A 10688-nucleotide genomic window follows, 5' to 3' on the forward strand; every position below is an offset into this window, starting at 1 on the left:
TCCAGCTGGGTCCAAAGGACAAAGACTACGTGTGGTGACTGAGTCCTTGGAAAGGTGATCTCTGTAGTGCAGTATGGAATTTTTGAGGATCTAGTGGAGTGGTATAAAATTCCCCATAGAACTCTCTAGTTCCCCCTTCTCAGATTCTATGTGCACAAAACTGCCTTCTTATTGCCAAAAACAATCACTTCCATTTGTACTATACTCTTCAGCTCATGAAAGTGATTTCAAATATCATGCAAAACAATGCTAAGTAGTAAATATTCTCTTTTATACAGGTAAGAAAACCAAGGTCCAAAGAATTAAGTTACATGAATCCTTGAACCTAGGTTGATATGGATGCAGTTCATCTTCATTTTCACTTCTATAGAGTTGTTTTATGAGTTCAGTTTATTTCCTGAAGAACTAAATAGTGGGCCCAAGTATTCTGGTTGTTGGATAGGTTCATCCCACCATCATGTATGAATAACTTGGAGGTCCAGTCTGTATCTGTTTATTGTGAGTTTTGCTATTGTATCAGTGCCCTGAGGCTACAGAAATTGACAGAACCAAGATCTTGTAAGGTAGAGTGCCAGAACTTGAATTGTGGTGACTCTACCTAACTGCAGATACCCTCAAAAGGCCTGGCTGGAAAATAATCTGCTGACCTTTTCCAAGCTGTCTTAACTGCAAGATCACTCAACTGTTTCCACTTTGTTTTGAAGCTGCTTAAAAAAGAGCAAACAACTCTAATCTCTCTTAGCCGGTTTTCCAGCTGGAGACACAGAATAGCATGGGGAGCTGATTAAAATGAGGTGGTACTTTAAAAACCAGGAGCCAATTGACCTTAACTATGTTTCTTTCTGCTTTTATATGTTGTTGTTGAAACTGCAGGTAAGTGATTTGCTGGCCCCGGCTCTAGAGAGGTTTTATATATTGTTCGTGTGGTCATAATTCTCACCCATTTTCCTTTCATACTTCTTAGGTAGGGAAATAATTACTGCTTTGGGCTCCTGCTTTTGGGGTATTATTATGTGAGTCACTAAAAAGCCTAGCCTGTCTGTCCTTTTTTCTTCCTTCCTTCCTTTCTCCTTTTAATGTCTCTTTGTTCAGAAGAAAGAAATCAATTTTTGAATTGATTTCAAATTGCATTTGAATTTGGAAAATTAAAACAGATGAACAGCAAAATACCATTATTTTTAGAGCTCATAAGACAAAGCCTGACTGGCTTGGGGTTTTGACTGTTGGTTCTTATAACAAATGGCTCCTTTAAGATGGCACCAAAGTCAATACTAATGGTTATTATGATTAAGTACAGCTCCCTTGGTGTCCGTTTCCTGCTCTTTGGCTTTTCTCCCCTCTCTCCAATGCACATACATGGTTTCTGTAAAGTTAAGTGTATCTGATATACACACACGCCAAGTAGAGAAAGTTTGTAGCTGACCCCTCCACCTCCCTTTCTATGTCTTCCCTCTGCCTAACAACTCTGACTTCCCCTAGGCCTCACCAGGCGCCCACCCGTCCCCACCATGTAGTTGCCCCTCTTCTGGCCTGCATTTACTCTCTCAAAGTCTTGTAAGCTTAAGGCATCTCAAGATTCTCTTTCCATCACCCCTTTCCTGAAATCGCCTAGCCTGGGCCCTGCTCTCAGCTAAGTCAATGCTAAGACAGCTGATATGGTTTGGCTCTGTGCCCCCACCCAAATCTAATCTTGAATTATAATCCCCACGTGTTGAGGGAGGGACCTGTAATCCCCACATGTCAAGGGAGGGAAGTGATTGGATTATGGGGGTAGTTTCCCCCATGCTGTTCTTGTGACAGTGAGTGAATTCTCACGAGCTCTGATGGTTTTAAAAGAGGCAGTTTTTTCCTGCACTCTCCCATCTCTCTCCTGCTATTTTGTGAAGAAGGTGCCTGCTTCTCCTTTGCCTTCTGCCATGATTGTAAGTTTCCTGAGATCTCCCCAGCCATGCAGAACTGAGTCAATTAAACCTCTTTCCTTTATAAATTACCCAGACTTGGATATTTCTTTATAGCAGTGTGAGACTGGACTAATACAACAGGTGAATGATAAGGTCAAATGCCCATATTAAAGGTACACAATAGTTTTCAATGTAATGTGTGTCTTCCATAGCATTAATCCAAAGATGTGACTGATGGTACAGTTTTCAGGTGCTTCTAGGACATCCTAGAGACAAAGCAGGGGTACTATTTCAGGCATCTTTCATAATACCAAAATAATTCATGTCTGTTCAGGACTCTACCAAATACTTTCTCATTAATTATTTTATTCCCCCTCCAGAAGCATTATGAGGTAGGTGATATTAATTCAGATAAGAATGAGAAAAATGAGGCTCAGAGAGGTTAAGTGATTTGTCTGACATCACACAGCTAGGAAATGACCACACTGCAACTGGAACCCAGCTCAGCTGACTTGAAATTCTTTGTGTTTTCCGTTCTGTCACATGGTCTTGTAATACTTTATTCCAAGAATTTTTGGAGTACTAACTGTGCCAAGTCCTGTGCGGGATATAGTAGGTGGGTGAAACAGGCATGGATGGCCTTGTCTTCACTGGAGTTTATTAAACTCTAAGTATGGTGATACAGACAAAATGAGTTAATAAATATATCTTTAAAATCACAAATTATGGGAAATGCTGTGAAAGCAAGTAGAAATGAGGAATAATGGTAAGGGAGCTTTCCTTATAGATCTCTTGGAGATGGTGACATTTAGGCTGAGGCCTGAAGACTGAGAAGGACCTAGTAATGAGGGGTGGGAGGAAGAGACCAGACCAGGTAGAGGATGTACAAAAGTCCTCGAGGCATGTTCGCAGTACACAGATCGTTGCCTATCCCACCTACTTCATGTCCTTGGGAGCCATGTTCTGTACACACATGCTCATAATGCTTAAGAAAGTCTTACCAGGACTTGTCACACCATCATGCCAGTCATATACAAAAACTCTCTTACACAATGTGTTCATTTCCTTCTTGCTATAGGAAGGCCGTTAGAAACCAGGCGATTCTTCAAGAGAACTTTGCAAGGTTTCTTGTGAAGGTGGGCATTTCTCTCCAAGCTATGCTTCTAGCCTCATCTGTAATATTCACAAATATTGTGTCCCAAGTATAGGATTGTGGATGGCTCAGCCAAACCCATCCCCACTGCTGGAGACACAGCTCACAGGGGCCACACTGACAAGGGACCACCAGGATGTGCCCAGATGGAACTTTGTGTGTGAAAAACAGCATAGTGAGCAACAGGTTGTGTGTCTTGGGTTTGCAAGAAGAGAGGATTTGGGCATCTTTTGCCAAGGGGGTTCCATCACACTATGATGATGCATGCTTTGCAATTAGTGTTTCAAAAAACTCTTAATAATGCAAGGATCTTAGGTTAAGCTGTCTACCTGACTTACTGCTAGTCTTCAGTTCTAGATGTTTCTAAACCAAACGTTTATTGAATTAAGCCCTGGCTGTGTGCCCCTTTTTATACCAGGCCTTGAAGTAAATGCAGAAGTATAACCATCACAGTCCCTGCCTTTAATGAGACTGCAGTCTACAGGAGGAGACAAAACATACATATGTTTAACAATTACAAAGGGGCCCCGCCCCCGATGACGCGAGGCGCCAAGTGCGTGGGGATTCCCACGGCCCTGGCCATTACCTGGCCTGCCCCACAGCAAGATGGCGGCCTGAACGCAGCTGGCAACGTAGAAAGAGCTGTTGGCTAAAGGAAGTGGAGGGGCCGTGGGATGTGGAGAGCTGGGGGCTAACTCCCGGACAGTGGAACAGAAAGAGCTGCCGACAAACAGATGCAGGTGGAGGAGGTGTCACCTCCCAAAATGACCAGTGCAGCCCCTGCTAAGAAACCCTACCGTAAGACACCACCAGAGCATCGGGAGCTGCGACTGGAAATTCCTGGATCCGGGTTTGAGCAGGAGGAATCCCTGACTGACTTGGAAAGGATGAAGCTCTCGCAACAGGATAATGAAGAGCTTCGTCGGCGCCTGGCCTCGGCCACGAGATGCACTGAGGTGCTGGAATGTGAGCTGGAAATTGGGCAGGACTGCCTGGAGCTGGAGCTGGGCCAGAGCCACGAGGAGCTGGACAAGTTTAAGGATAAGTTCTGCAGGCTGTCGAACAGCTACATGGCTTCCCAGCAGACCAACCAGGAGTTGGAGGACAAGCTGCACACACTGATCAAGAAGGATAGGCAGACGCTGAACTGGGACATCGTGGAACTGACCAACAAGCTGCTTGGATGCCAAGAACACTATCAACAAGCTGGAGGAGCTCAACGAGCGGAACTAGGGGGACTGCAACCTGGCTGTGCAGCTCCTCAAGTGCAACAAGTCCCACTTCCAAAACTACGAGTTCTCCCATCTGCCCTGTGAGCTACAGGATGTGGTGAGCTACTATGCAGTGGTCAAGAGGCCACCAGCCCGGGTCCTGCTCCCAGCCTAGCCCCAGCGGCTGTGGTGCCTACTTTGGTCATTGCCCGAGTGTTACAGAATCCGGAGTCTCTACTGCTGAATTCAGCCCAGTCAAGCAGCGCTGGGCGCCCCGTGGCTGAAGATGTCTTTGTGCATGTGGACATCAGTGAGGGTGCCCCAGGTAATCCAGCCAGTCCCCCAGCTCCTGGCAGTCCCACCACCCAACCCAATGGGGAGTGCCACTCTCTGGGTACTGCTGGGGGCTCCCCGGAGGAAGAGCTGCCCCTGCCAGCCTTTGAGAAGCTGAGCCCCTACCCCACCCCATCTCCACCACACCCACTGTATCCTGGCTGCAGGGTCATAGAGTTCTCCAAGGATAAGGTTTGGATCCCCTGCAACAGCCCCCTGCCCAACTGCACTTACGCTACCCGCCAGGCCATTTCGCTGAGCCTGGTGGAGGAGGGGAGTGAGCGGGCCTACCCCAGCCCAGTGCCCAGCACCCCTGCCTCAGCCTAGGCCTCACCCAACCACCAGCCCAGCTCAGTGCCCCCAACACTCTGTGCCCCAGCCAGGTCTGTCACCTCTGAAGAGGACCTGCTGGCCAGCTGGCAGTGGGCATTTGTGGACCATACTCCGCCACCTGCCGCTGTGGCTCAGGGTACAGCCTTTGAATGTGATGCCCTCCCTGAGCTGCAGCGCCATTTTGCCCATAGCCCTGTTGACAGAGATGAGGTGGTCCAGGCACCTTCTCCCGGAACCAAAGAGAGTAGGCTTTTGCTTCCCAGGGAACCTGACTGGCTTTTCCAGGGAGGAGGAAGAAGAGCTGAACCTGCCCATCAGCCCTGAGGAAGAGCGCCAGAGCCTGCTGCTCATTAACAATGTCGCAGAGGAGGGTCCTGGCACTTCCCACGCTGAGGGCAGGACCTGGCCACTCCCCAGCTCCAGCTACCCCCAGCGCAGCCCCAAAAGAATGGGGGTTCACTGCCTGCAATGCAAGGACAGCCTGATCCAGGCTCAGGAGCAGGGCAACCAGCTCTACTAGGGCCTCTGCTGGCCTTCCTGCCATTGCTGCCTGGGAACTGCAAGGAGGCCCCACACCTTGGCAGCTCAGGGTCCCCAGTCCAAGCCCTTGACCTCTTCTCTATCCAGACCTGCACAGCTGTTCCCTGTGTGAGTGGGGTCAGGAGGTGGGCCGCACCAGGCCTGTCAGCTGCGTTGACTTTGACCACAGAGGCTTGCCTCATGGTTTTCCCCTTTTCTTAGAATATTTATTCTCCAGAGGTAACATGCAGTTGGGTCTCAAGATTTTCCTCCAATCAGCTCAACCCAGCCCAGACTGGGCTGTTCTGGGGAGCTGAAGAGTTTATCAGTATTCATCTTCCATCGTCCTTTCATAGTCAAGTTTGTTATTTTGTTTTTTTGGGGGTGGATGTTGTTGGAGTTATTAACCTCTAATTTCTGTTTCCTACCTGTTTCCCTTCTCCCCAATCCTCTGCTTGAGTTGTTAGCCGCAAGGGGCCCAGCACAGCTGGCCTCAGGGATGAGGGAGAGGACCGACTCAGGGCTCTCCTCAGCTGTTTCCTCCCTCCCTCTGGAAGGGAGGGTGGGGTTCAGGGGTCTCAAGCTGGGCTCTGAGTGAGGCCTGGCCCCTCCTCCCAACACTGGCTCTAGACTGTTACTCCCAGCTTTGGGAAATTTTACTTTTTTTTTTTTTTTTCTTGAGATGGAGTCTTGCTCTTTGGCCCAGGTTGGAGTGCAGTGGCGCGGTCTTGGCTCACCGCAAGCTCTGCCGCCTCCCAGGTTCACGTCATTCTCCTGCCTCAGCCTCCTGAGTAGCTGGGACTACAGGCGCCCGCCACCACTCCTGGCTGATTTTTTTTTTTTTTTAGTAGAGACGGGGTTTCACCGTGTTAGGCAGGATGGTCTCCATCTCCTGACCTAGTGATCCGCCCACCTTGGCCTCTCAAAGTGCTGGGATTACAGGCCTGAGCCACCACGCCCAGCCGAAATTTTCACTTTGATGACTATTTTAAAATCAAACTATTTTACTGGTTAAAAAAATTAGCCGGGCGTGGTGGTGCATGCCTGTCATCCCAGCTACTCAGGAGTCTGAGGCAGTAGAATCGCTTGAACCCGGGAGGCGGAGGTTGCCTCCCATGGGTGGGATCCACGGTTCTGCACTTTCTACCTGACTCACAGATACAGATGGCTCCGGGAGAGAGATGCTTGGCTGCGGTTGTGCTGGTAATACCTTAAGGCAAGAAGTCTAATATGCTCTCACTTCCTCTTTTTCAGTCACCCTCCTCGGACTCTATATTGTATTTTATATTTGTTTCCCCCTTCAAGGATGCCCTTAAAGTTCATTTGTGTTTGCATTCACCTAGGTACAAAGACTGATGGTGTGTGTGTGTGCACACATGCACATGTATGTTGGAAGAATCATGTGGAGTTCAAGCAGATTGTTTTCATTACTGTGGGCATTTCTCAAGGATGCCCATGAACTTTACCCCTGGATGATAGTGCCCTGGTATGAGCTGAAGGGTAAAGTTAGAATCAATATAATTCAGGCTTGACAGGGTGGGGTTGGGAAGAAACAGTGATTACAAGTGAAGAGACTGAGCACAACTAAGAACACTACCCAGTAATTTTAGAGCTGGTCACCAGCACTATAGTGATGCATAAGAAGCAGGAGACATGGTCCATGCCCTCACAAACCATCTAGTATAATTGCTAAGACACAGTACACAATGGAAACAACATCAGGTAGCAGGATCAGCAGACATATTCCATGTAGCTCCACAGGAAACATTGGGAGGCAGATGGAGACTGGGTAAAAGGATGGGCTTTTAATTATTAGATCTGTTCAATAGTGGAAGAGGCTGCCTCGTGGGGTGCTGAGCTTCCTCCCAGTAGAGGTGTTCCTGAAAGGACACAAAGATAGATGTGTACCCGCCCCCCACCCGCTACACCCTTGTTCTGCTCTCTAATCTTTGCACATACCAGAGATTTCGTAAGTTCTGTGAGTACCTGGTTTTCTACACGTACCAGAGATTTTGTTTTGCACATACCAGAGATTTTGTAAGTTCTGAGGCAAGGTCACAAGACGTGTTTAAGTAAGATAAACTCTTGCTGCCATAAACCTGCTCTCCCGCCTCAAAGTTTGAACCAAAATATCAGAAATGGCGGGAACCAATCATAGTTAGCCAAATCGCCTTGTTCAAACACTAGCCAATCATATATCTGATTTGTATAATAACTCTATGCCCACTTTTCTTAGACTATATAACACTGCTCGGAGCTCAGTGGGGGAGCTCTCCTGCCCGTCTCGTTTCACGAGCGAGGGAGAGTTCCAGGTTCGAACCTGTAATAAAGATCCTTGCTGCTTAGCTTTGACTCTGGACTCTGGTGGTCTTCTTCGGGGAATAAACGGTCTGGGCATAACATTCCAAGGTGGGATGCCTCTTTATCTGGGATGCTGCAGTCCAAACGGAGTTTAGACTGCATGGCCTGCTCCCTCTTAGAGTCTGGGACTTTGCAGCTTTATGCCTTTTAACTGACCTCACATTTTGAGAGGTATGTAAGCCACACGTGGTGACAGCAAAGGCTTGACCAGCAGGTTGGAAGTGCTTACTAGACTAAGAATTCATCCTCGGGCTGTGCATCGGGATCTGTGTCTGACTAGGAAGAAAGCCTGCTAAAGACTTCACTGACTTGACTGCTTCAGGGCTGCTCTGGGAAAGTGGTTTCAGACGTCTCTCTTCATAGGCAGGTGTCAGCCAAATGTGTGGCAAGTCACCTCACCCTGGGAGGCGCTTTTATGCCTAAAGCCTGGGGAAGCACTAGAACTAAAACATCGCCTGAGGGAATCTGCTGCAGGTTTGGCTCTGCAAACTTTCCCATCCGGCTAATGAGGAAGTCCTGATTGAAAATGGCAGAGGGAAATTAAAAAACAGAGGAAGCAGCTTTAAACATAGCAACCTCTCACCTGCTTCACTAAGGCTAAGCTGGGTCCTAATATACCTGTGAGGAAAATGAGGCTCAGAGATATTTGAAGACACCTGCTTTAATGTCTTCTGAATTGCACTGTGGGCTCCTCCCTCAATACCAGAGTTATGTTTCCCAGGCTTGGAAAGAGTCTTCTTAATGGTCTCAGGGGACCACGTCTCCATTGAAAGCGAAAATCACCTCCCAGCCCTTCACAAATCCGGAGTGAAATGCGTGGAACTAGACTGAACATCATTATATGATAAACTAGTACTTAAATTTCATGTAAGTCTCAGGGGGTATGACAGAGGCAGAGAAGAGTTCTGCTTCTTGTTGATGCAGTTATTGGCCAAGATGTTGTTCTCCGCCACATATAAGGGAATTATTACAATGATTCGTGTTCACTGCTGATCCAATTTAGTTTTCCATTGCCAAGTTGCCAACAGGACTCCTTTGGGGGTGAAATGGGGAACTGGACCCTGAAATCAAGCTCAAAGCAAGCTATCTAACATTTATTGAGAGCCTAAAAGTTAGGTGTAACTTGGATTATCTTAGCAATTTATACAATTATGGCTCTGCCATGAGTCATACATTTGGTTTCCTTCATGTCCCACCTTTTGGGGAAAATGTTTAGTATGTGAGTGTCTATATAGGACAGCTATTTATTTGCCTTCAATAGTGAATTGCCTCAGAACTTTACTTCCCTCAACCATGGGCTATGTGGTCCTCCACTCTGGCTTAAACTGGTAGTGGAGTCCGCTTTGCCTCAGCTTTTCTGGCAGGGGATCTTGTAGATTGGCAAGGTGTCCAAGATAACCCTGGGATTGTTCTCAATCAATAAGGTTTTGCTGTGCTCCAATTGGGATTAAACCTTTCGTTTACTCCAATATAAAGAGACTCGACATAGTAACTGCTCGGGACCAGGTGTGGCTTGAATAGCTCTTGCAGCAGGTTACTTAAAAGTTTCCTATGCCGGGGAGATACACCAGAGCAAAGCTGCAATTTTGTTAAACTTTGTAGGATTTCAAAATCCAAGGTTCCCAAGGCTCTGATACATATCCCTCCTCCGCCTCCGCCCCCACCCCCACCCCCACCCAGCATCTTCATCATTCTGGGCTCTCCATTCTCTCTCCTCTTTTCTCCTTGTTGAAATATGTTTCTAATCTTCCAGGCCTCTCAAACGCATCGGTGTTTCCTGCTTCAGTGGTCCCGGTGGAGTCACTCATTCTGTATTTAATGTATTCCGCACTTTAAATGGGCCTGTTAATTACTCCCTCCTCACTCTGAATTTACTAATTTATTGATCAAATTTCTTTTTGTGCATGTGAGTTTTATTTTGTATGTGCAAGGAATTTATTTGGATCAATTTTATTGACCCCCTCCCACCCCCACCTCCTGGGATACTTTCCCAAACTTTAATTAAGTCTCTGGGAAGTCTCCTTGCTTAAAAGGGAGCTTCTTGCTTTCTCCTTTGTGAGCGTTGATAGCATCAACGCTCCAGGCTAAGGTCGGTGTAACCACATTCTCAAGCAGGGGGATAATTTAAAGGGCAACTGGGGGGAAGAACTAGGGCAGGGGTTCTCAAAAATATGCTTCTCAGAACATCAGCCTCAGTGTCACCTGGGAACTTGTTAGAAATGCAGATTCTGACTCCACACCTATCTACTGAATTGGAAAGTGGAGTGGGATCCAGCACTTTTTTTTTTTTTTTTTTTTTGATGGAGTCTCACTCTGTCGCCCAGGCTGGAGTGCAGTGGCACGATCTTGGCTCACTGCAACCTCCACATCCTGTGTTCAAGTGATTCTCCTGCCCTCCACATCCTGTGTTCAAGTGATTCTCCTGCGTCAGCCTCCTGAGTAGCTGGGATTACAGGCGTGCACCACCACGCCCGGCTAATTTTTCATGTTTTTAGCAGAGACAAGGTTTCACCATGTTGATCAGGCTGGTCTCGAACTCCTGACCTGGTGATCCGCCCACCTCAACCTCCCAAAGTGCTGGGATTACAGGCGTGAGCCACCGTGCCCAGCCCCAGCACTGTTTTTAAGAAATCCTGTAGGTGATTCTCATGCCCACTGAAGTGTGAGAACCATTGCTCTAGTTCAGGGTTTGTCAGCTTCAACGCTATTGACATTTTGCGCCAAATAATTCCTTGTGGTGGGGGCTGTCCTGTGCATTGTAGAGTGCTAAGGCTAGTGGCCCCTCTTCACTGGGTGCCAGTGGCAGCCCCCAGTTGTGACAACCAACAACATCTCTAGACATTGCCAAATGTCCCAAAGGGGATAAGATCATTCCTG

At 47.5% G+C, this 10688-nt stretch overlaps 1 pseudogene; it reads left to right on the forward strand.

Annotated features, from left to right (window-relative positions):
- Positions 1–2331: 2331 nt before the first annotated feature.
- LOC139360783 (tight junction-associated protein 1 pseudogene) lies at positions 2332–9373 on the forward strand (annotated as a pseudogene).
- The last annotated feature ends 1315 nt before the right edge of the window (positions 9374–10688 follow it).

Source organism: Macaca nemestrina, chromosome X (assembly GCF_043159975.1).
Source record: "Macaca nemestrina isolate mMacNem1 chromosome X, mMacNem.hap1, whole genome shotgun sequence".
In the NCBI taxonomy this organism is placed as follows: domain Eukaryota; kingdom Metazoa; phylum Chordata; class Mammalia; order Primates; family Cercopithecidae; genus Macaca; species Macaca nemestrina.